The sequence below is a fragment of the Musa acuminata genome, chromosome BXJ3-5 (genome assembly GCF_036884655.1).
Source record: "Musa acuminata AAA Group cultivar baxijiao chromosome BXJ3-5, Cavendish_Baxijiao_AAA, whole genome shotgun sequence".
Lineage (NCBI taxonomy): Eukaryota > Viridiplantae > Streptophyta > Magnoliopsida > Zingiberales > Musaceae > Musa > Musa acuminata.
The window spans coordinates 20352168-20361628 of NC_088353.1; positions in this window are offsets into that span (position 1 = coordinate 20352168).

The window sequence follows — 9461 nt, forward strand, 5'->3', positions numbered from 1 at the left end:
TAACGTTATATCAAATTTTCATTGGAATCCGAGTATTTTAGAATTAATATTTTATCCTCTGTTTATGTCATGCCTCTCAAAATATCCATGATTTTTAAAATTTCCATCACGGACCAATCCAGGATCCAAACTAACGTTTGAGGACACTGAAAAACATTCTATCAAATTCACAACTATAAAACCTGTGCAATTTATAATCATATATCACATCACTCGATAATTCACATTTATGGCAACCGAAGCCAACTTAACAAACATGAACAACATTTATAAATCCACAAGCTAAGTAATATATACAATCAGAACTCCAACTATTCACCACAAGTTCGTATCATCATAAATTAGACTTAACATTCTGAAATTCCAAATAAGAGAGATCTCCTAACATTTTGACAAAGTATATCCATTTTGGTTCATAGACAACATTTCATTACATACAAAACATACTTATACAACAATATCATAATAACCAATCAGACTTGCCCATAATTCTGAATAGCTATCCACTGCCTCAGCCCAAATCAAACATCTCGAAGAGTGACAAGCTAACCTGAAAGATTTATATAACAACGGAGTGAGCCAAAAATGGCCCAGCAAGTGACAAAGCATATTCAGAACAAAAAGAACGATTTCAAACAAGTAAGGTATCATAATGCAAGGCAGAATACAAGAATTCTCAAGGATACCATCTCATTAGATACAAAATCATATGTATCATGTCATTCAAACATATTTGATTCATAACAAATGGAGCACAGAGTAATTGGAGCATATCAATGGCAGATAGGACATTTCAGAACATATCAGTTCATAGCAAATGGAGCACAGAGTAATTGGAGCATATCAGTAACGAATGAAACATTTCGGAGTTTATCAATGGCGTATGAAATGTTCCGGAGCATATCAACGGCATATGGAACATTTCGAAGCATATCAATAGTGAATGAACCATTTCAGAGCATATCAAAAACAAATACCGTACAGAGACTCAAACGTCGTCCTTGACATTGCAATCATATCATTCTTATCCAAAGCATGTACAGAAACACATAACCAAAGCTCTGGATATCATATCAAATATATAGAAGGTGTAGTGGGATCTCAGTCAGAATGTGATTCATCCATTTCTGAATGACCACCTGACAAAAGTCTCCCACGTCTGGGAGCTCCATCCACCCACGTCTAGGTGAAGTCAGAGGGGGCCGGCAGAGCATCGCAGGCTCTAAGCTCATACCCTTTACCATTTCTGGCAAAGGTCCAGAATATCCCATAGAGCGGGCAATAAGTACATACCCTTTACCATTTCTGGCAAAGGTCCAGACAATCCCACACACCAGAGTACAAGAGGGCAGTTTTAGCAATAAGTAGCATATATCGGAAGCACACGCGGAACAACAAAACGTACATGTGCCTATTCAAGACAATATGATGCAAGGAACAAATCTCTCACAAATGTATTCATATTAGGAATGAAATGGAAGCAAGAGTATACAGGGAATCCAAGCAATCATATTTAGCTCAATTCAAATAAGAAGGTTAGAAGAATTCAATATCCAAAGGAATAAAACAGAATACGCGAAATCGACCAAAGCTCGATTTCTGACAGAATTCCAATGGCACATAGAACAAATACTTCAGATTATCAATTATGCTCCAATACCCTTAATAAAGCTATCATTGAAAGATATATCAACCTATTTTCTGTTGAAACAAGTTTCGTACGAATCAGAGTTTCCAACAAGGAGTTACCTTTGATTTGGTAACCCAAGGTCAAAACACAATCGCTGTTTTGCAGAATACATAGGGTCAGATTCAACAGATACTAGGGTGGGCATTTGGATTCTAAAATTCTCAAACTATATGTCAAAAGAAATATTTTCAAGTCTAGTTTCCAATGAAATAAGCTTTGAAGAAATCAACGTTTGCAACAGGGACTTATAAGCAGTTCAATATCAAAAGGTCAGAAATTACGATCCCTGTTTTGCAAAATCAGTAGGCTCATTTGAAACAGATGTTTGAGCAGACAAACTTACTCCGAATTCTTAAAATAAGTATCAAAACAAAGGTTTATGAGTCTATATTCTGATCAAATAAGTTTTGTCCAAATCAGAGGTCAATACATGAAGTTATAATCATAACAAGGACGAAAGGTCAAAATCTCAAAAGTTGCACAGATTCGGATCGATATGTCTAAACAAGAGATATATCAAATGCAAGGCTAGAACAATTCAAGTTCCACATGTTCAAATCAAATGTAGAGATCAAATTACAGTAAGGAAAGATCAGGATACTTGCAATAGGAAAGATTACAACAATTACAGGAGGAACGAATCGGGAACTTGCAATAAGAAATATCAGAGCAATTATAGGAGAAACGATCAGGGAACTTGCCTTTCAATGATTTCGATCCGAAGATCCAAAGAAGGTGCCAGCCCAAATCCTTCTACTTTTCCTCCGTGTCCTCTCTCTGTTTCGTTTTGTGCTCCCGTTTTCTTCCTTTCTTCGCAACTACACCACGTTTCGAACATCGAGGCACAATCACCTGCTCTCTCTTACTCTCATTCCTTCTTTTTCTTTCCCAAACGCAGCTGCCACAGCCGCCGCCGCAGCCGCTGCCACAATCTCAGCCCCTTCCACCGCACTACCTTCCTTCCTCCCATCTCTCGTAGACATAACTGCTGCATACGCAGTCGCTGCCGCTGCGGCCGCAATCCCGTCCGCGGCCCCTTTTTCCCTCTTTCCTTTCTTTTCTTTCCCAACTGCACTATTGCAGTCGCAGCCTCAGCCACGGCCGCAGCCTCTTCTTCCTCCCCTGCTCATCTTCCTCTCCTTCTTCTCTTCCAACTGCAGGTGCCATCTCCGCAGCCGCAGCCCCTTCTCCTCTTCCTCTCTTCTTCCTCTCCTTCCCTTTCTCTTCTTCTTCCTTTCCTTTTTCTCTTTCCCTGCCACAACTGTAGCTGCCACTATCGCAACCGCAGCTACTTCTTTCCCTTCTCCTCTTCCTTATCCTTCCTTTCTTCTTCTTCTCTCCCCACTGCAACTGCTGCAGTCGTGGCCCCAGCCACGACCGCAACCTCTTCTTCCTCCCCTGCTCATCTTCCTCTTCTTCTTCTCTTCCAACTGTAGCTGCCATCGCCGCAGCTGCAGCCCCTTCTTCCCCGGCGTCACACACACCCTCTCCTCTGTTTCCTCTGCAGGAAACAGAGGTATTACAACCTCTTCTCCTGCTTCCTCTTCTTCTTCTCTTCCTCTTCTTCTTCTTCTCCTCTTCGAATGCCCCACACCTCTCATCTGTTTCCACCTGCAGGAAATAGAGGTGCTGCAGCCCTAGCTGCTGCCACCTCTCGCTCCTCTCCCTCGTCCCTCTCTTTTCCCTCTTCTTCTCCTTCTCTTCTTCTCCTCTTCCCTTTTCCTCCCCAACGCCACACACCTACTCGCTGCAGCCTTGCCGCAGCTATCCTCCTGTTAGGACTCTAGCTAGGAGAGTCCTAATTGAGAGGGACATTCTGTTAGGACTCTAGCTAGGAGAGTCCTAATTGAGAGGGACATTCTGTTAGGACTCTAGCTAGGAGAGTCCTAATTGAGAGGGACACTCTGTTAGGACTCTAACTAGAAGAGTCCTAATTGAGAGAGACATTATGTTAGGAGGTTTTTTCTTAGAGAAGAATTAGGAGTTGTAAGGGAATAGAAGTCTTGAGTATGAGTCATATTAGGAGTTGGTTAGAAGTAAGAGTCTTAAGTAAGAGTCCTATTAGGAGTTAGGGTTTAGAAGCCCTATAAATAGCCATGTATTCCTTCTCTTTTGTCAAGCAATAGATGAATCTTTTCTGCAGCCTTTGAGCAGCAACTTGGAGGGAGGAACCCCTATAGAGTTCCAAGGAGGCCGATCCCCTAAAGAGATCAACCCCAAGTTTAGAATCTGCAAGGGTTCTAACACCTGGTATCAGAGCAGCGTTCTTGGCATCTCGCTGCCCTTCCACTGCCATCCATCAACCCTCCACAACCGCCCAAAGCAATTCCCACAATTGCTTAAAAGATCGTCGCCAAATTCCACCGTCATCTCCACCACCGCAGATCATCCTGTGATCTCCTTGTGAATTGCAGCAGGTTCTGGTTTCCTACCTTACTGCTGCTGCAATTTAGTTATCCATATTTGAAAATCCAAAAAAAAAAAAAAAAAAATTTTCGTTCCTATATTGCTGCAAATTTCATCGTAAGTTGCTGAAATTTTTCGACGAGAATTCTGCTATCGCAACTTACACCAATTTTCTTGCTGTTACTGCCGAAATTTTCTTGATTAAATTGGACATCCTTGCTGTCATATAAACTGAGATATTGCTGTCAATTCCCTCCTCAAATCTCTCAAATTTTTTGTGGAGATTTCGTCGAGAAACCGCTGTTTCTTCGACGTTAATTCTGCTCTTACAAGACAACACAATTCTGCAGCAAACTTTCACTGATTTCTATCAAACCCATACATGCCTTTAACCCGTCAACAAAAGAGAGATCTTAACATCACAGATTTGGAGTCATATACTATGGCATCTGAGGATGCAATCAATGCTAAATTTGAAGCCTTTGAGGCACGAATGGAAGATAAGATTCGGACTCTCCTTACCGAATTCAGTTTGGGCCGACCACCAAGCCCGAAGAAATCACATCAAGGAGAGAGCTCTAATCAATCAAATCATGCCCAAAGAGATGACTTCCAAGAGAGGGGAGGTTCTATGACCGACCCCAACTATTCGCGCATGAAAGTGGACTTCCCTAGATGGGAAGAAGGAGACCCAATTGGTTGGATCTCGCGCGCGGAGCGATATTTTCGGTACCATAAAACTGCGGATGCATCCATGGTGGAAATTGCAGCTATACATCTGGAAGGGGATGCCATACAATGGTTTGACTGGTTTGAACACACTTATGGAGCCCTTTCATGGCGACAATTCAAAGAAGGACTACAGATCCGCTTCGGACCAACTTATTATGAGAACATTGACGGACAACTAGCAAAGATCCGACAAACCTCCACCATTCAGGAGTACCAAACCAGGTTTGAAAGGTTATCTAATCAAACTCGTGATTGGTCTGAAAAACAGTTATTGGGGACTTTTATTGAGGGCTTAAAGCCGGAGATCCGGGGAGAAGTTAAGGCGCGACAACCATACACGCTTATGGCAGCCATCTCTTTTGCACGACTTCAAGAGGAGCGATTGAACAATGAAGCCCGGAGGACAAGGATTACTCCACGACCTACAATACTAAAGCCCTCAGCCCTCCCTACTATCAACCGAGTCCCTGCACCGAAAAGGTTAACAAGAGAAGAACTTCGAGAGCGATCTGCGAAAGGGTTATGTTGGCATTGCGATAAGCCGTGGAGCCGCGAGCATCGCTGTAAAAAAGGTAGACTTCTTATGATTGAACCAGTAGAAGAAGAGGTCATTGAACATCTAGAAGAGAGCCTTGAACATGAAGAAGAAGATATGGAAGAAGAGCCACAACCGACCGACATTACGGTACATGCACTAGCCGGCTACTCAAATCCGCAAACGATGAAAGTTGGAGGCCTTCTCAAACAACAACCGATCACTGTTCTCATCGACACGGGTAGCACTAATAACTTCCTGAATAGTAAGGTTGCTGCTCGGATGGCACTGCATATTGAAGGTTGCAGCAAGTTCGATGTAAAGGTTGCCGACGGTAGAATCCTAAAGTGCGACCAAAGATGCCCGCAGGTGAAACTATTACTGCAAGACCAAGAAATTATCACCGATTTCTTCCTCCTACCAATCGTTGACTATGAGGCAGTGCTTGGTATCGAATGGCTGACTACACTAGGTGATGTCTCTTGGAACTTTTCTAAATTAATTATGAAATTCTACTGTAAGGGCAAACAAATCATCCTACGCGGGAAGCGCGGAAGCAACGTTACCACTGTTTCGACCCAACGAATGGAGAAAGTTTTACACAAGGTAAATGGTGCCTTTTTGATGCACCTCCAGCAGCAACCAGAGGGGAAGAAAATAGAATTTGAAGATCAAAATCTTGCCCAATTGCTCACTGAATTTGCTGACATATTTGCTGAACCGCACGGTCTTCCTCCTTCTCGGCAACATGACCATCGAATTCCAATCCTTCCGGGCAAGCCACCAGCGAACACTCGACCATACCGATATCCTCACCTCCAGAAAGATGAAATTGAAAAGATCGTAACGGAGATGCTTGAAACAGGGGTGATTCGACCAAGTTGCAGCCCCTATTCCTCACCGGTGCTACTTGTACGCAAGAAGGACAGAACTTGACGGATGTGCATTGACTACCGAGCTTTAAATGGCATCACCGTCAAGGACAAATACCCAATACCAGTGGTGGATGAACTTCTTGATGAATTGAAAGGAGCTCGAGTCTTCACGAAGTTGGACCTCCGATCCGGTTACCACCAAATTCGGGTATGTGACGATGACATTCCAAAAACTGCATTTCGCACACATGATGGCCATTATGAATTCTTGGTAATGCCTTTTGGACTCACTAATGCTCCTTCAATGTTTCAAAGTCTCATGAATGATATATTTCGGAACTTTCTTCGTAAATTTGTGCTGGTATTTTTCGATGATATTCTCGTTTACAGCTCTTCTCTTGAGACTCACTTTCAGCATTTACGAATTGTTTTGATGATCCTTCGGGAGAATACTCTTTTTGTTAAGCAACCAAAGTGCAGCTTTCTCCAGCAAAAAGTAGAGTACCTTGGGCATATAATATCAAAAGAAGGAGTGGCGGTAGACCCAACAAAAATTGAGGCAATGCAAGGCTGGCCGAAACCTACAAACGTGAAATTACTGCGGGGGTTCCTTGGACTAACGGGCTACTACCGAAAATTTGTTAAGGACTATGGGAAGATCAGTGCACCACTCACTTCTTTACTGAAAAAAGATGCTTTCCAATGGTCGGACAAAGCCTCTGCTGCCTTCGACAAACTTAAAGCAGCCATGACAACGACGCCGGTGCTTGCGCTACCAGATTTCAATAGACCCTTCATCATTGAGGCCGACGCATCTGGAGTTGGAATTGGAGCCATTCTCATGCAAAATGGTCGACCACTCGCATACACTAGCAAGGCATTATCTCCCTCCCATCAAAACATGTCAGTATATGATAAGGAGATGCTTGCCATTGTACACACAGTAACGAGGTGGAGACCCTACCTGATCGGCCGACGATTTCAAATTAAAACTGACCATAAAAGCCTCAAGTACTTTTTGGAGCAAAAGATATCATCCCCTGAGCAGCAAAAATGGGTATCCAAACTTCTTGGATTTGATTATGAAATTATTTACAAAAAGGGGAAAGAAAACGTTGTTGCAGATGCACTCTCACGGCTACCTGAACAAGCTAAGGTTTCAGCCATCTCCCTTCCTACCACCAGTCTCCTCGAGGACGTTAGGGAAGAATGGAAAAAGGATCCAGAGATCAACAAGATCATAAAAAAATTGGAGGAGGATCCAAGTGCAATAGCCCACTACACATGGGATTCGAGGGATTTACGCTACAAAGGTCGCATTGTGCTTATACCTGACTCCCCTTGCATCGCAATCATCTTGCATGAAATGCACTCTATACCTTCAGCAGGGCACTCTGGATTCCTAAGAACCTACAAAAGAGTGAAGCAAAATTTTTATTGGAGAGGGATGAAAAAAATTATTGCTGAATATGTGGCACATTGTGATATATGTCAACAGAACAAGGGTGAAACTGTGGCAAATCCAGGGAAGCTACAACCACTACCCATACCAGACTCAGTGTGGACTGACATCTCCATGGACTTCATTGAAGGGCTGCCATCTTCCAAAGGTAAAAGCACGATTCTCGTGGTGGTTGATCGACTTACGAAATATGCTCATTTTTGTGCTGTGAGAAATCCCTACACTGCTGCTAGTATTGCCCAGATTTTCATAGAAAATATTGTTAAACTGCATGGGATGCCAAGGTCCATCGTAAGTGATCGTGACAGGATCTTCACTAGTAAATTTTGGATCGAGTTATTTCAGTTACAAGGCACCAAACTCAAGATGAGCACAGCATATCATCCACAAACTGACGGCCAAACAGAGGTGGTAAATAGGTGCTTAGAGACATACCTCCGGTGTTTCGCTAGCGACCGACCAAAAGAGTGGGCGAAATGGCTTCCCTGGGCCGAATGGTGGTATAATACTACATATCATTCATCTACAAAATGTGCCCCTTATGAAGCATTGTATGGTCGACCGGCACCTGTGATTCCAAAGTATGTAATTGGCTCGGCCAAGGTAGATCAGGTTGACCAAGAATTGATTGATAGGGATAAACTCTTACAACTGTTAAAAGATAATCTCTCTACCGCTCAAGCCAGAATGAAGCAGCAAGCCGACACACGACGAAGTGAAAGAGAATTTTCAGTGGGAGATTGGGTTTATCTTCGCCTACAACCATACAAACAACTCTCTATCAACACTCGAGCCTCCATGAAGCTATCCCCACGTTTTTATGGGCCCTATCAGATCACAGAGCGTATTGGAGCCGTGGCATACAGACTTAAATTACCTGAGGATGCCAAAATTCACCCTGTCTTCCACGTATCATGCCTAAAGCCCAAGTTGGGAGAACACGAGTCACCCCAGATCCAACTGCCCAACACAACTGAGGATGGAGTTATTCAAGCCCAACCACAGGCCATCCTCGATCGCAGGATCGTGATGCGTCGCCGACATCCCTCTACTGAAGTACTAGTGCACTGGAATAATCTACCACTTGAAGACGCCACATGGGAACCATATGAGGAGCTGAAGACCCGGTTCCCTGAGTTCATGGAATCTCAGCCTTGAGGACAAGGCTGATTTGAAGAGGGCGGGTCTGTTAGGACTCTAGCTAGGAGAGTCCTAATTGAGAGGGACATTCTGTTAGGACTCTAGCTAGGAGAGTCCTAATTGAGAGGGACATTCTGTTAGGACTCTAGCTAGGAGAGTCCTAATTGAGAGGGACACTCTGTTAGGACTCTAACTAGAAGAGTCCTAATTGAGAGAGACATTATGTTAGGAGGTTTTTTCTTAGAGAAGAATTAGGAGTTGTAAGGGAATAGAAGTCTTGAGTATGAGTCATATTAGGAGTTGGTTAGAAGTAAGAGTCTTAAGTAAGAGTCCTATTAGGAGTTAGGGTTTAGAAGCCCTATAAATAGCCATGTATTCCTTCTCTTTTGTCAAGCAATAGATGAATCTTTTCTGCAGCCTTTGAGCAGCAACTTGGAGGGAGGAACCCCTATAGAGTTCCAAGGAGGCCGATCCCCTAAAGAGATCAACCCCAAGTTTAGAATCTGCAAGGGTTCTAACACCTCCTCTCTTCTTCTTCTTCTTCTTCTTCTTCTTCTTCTTCTTCTTCTTCTTCTTCTTCTTCTCTCCCCGCTGCAACTGCTGCAGTCGCGACCGCAGCCA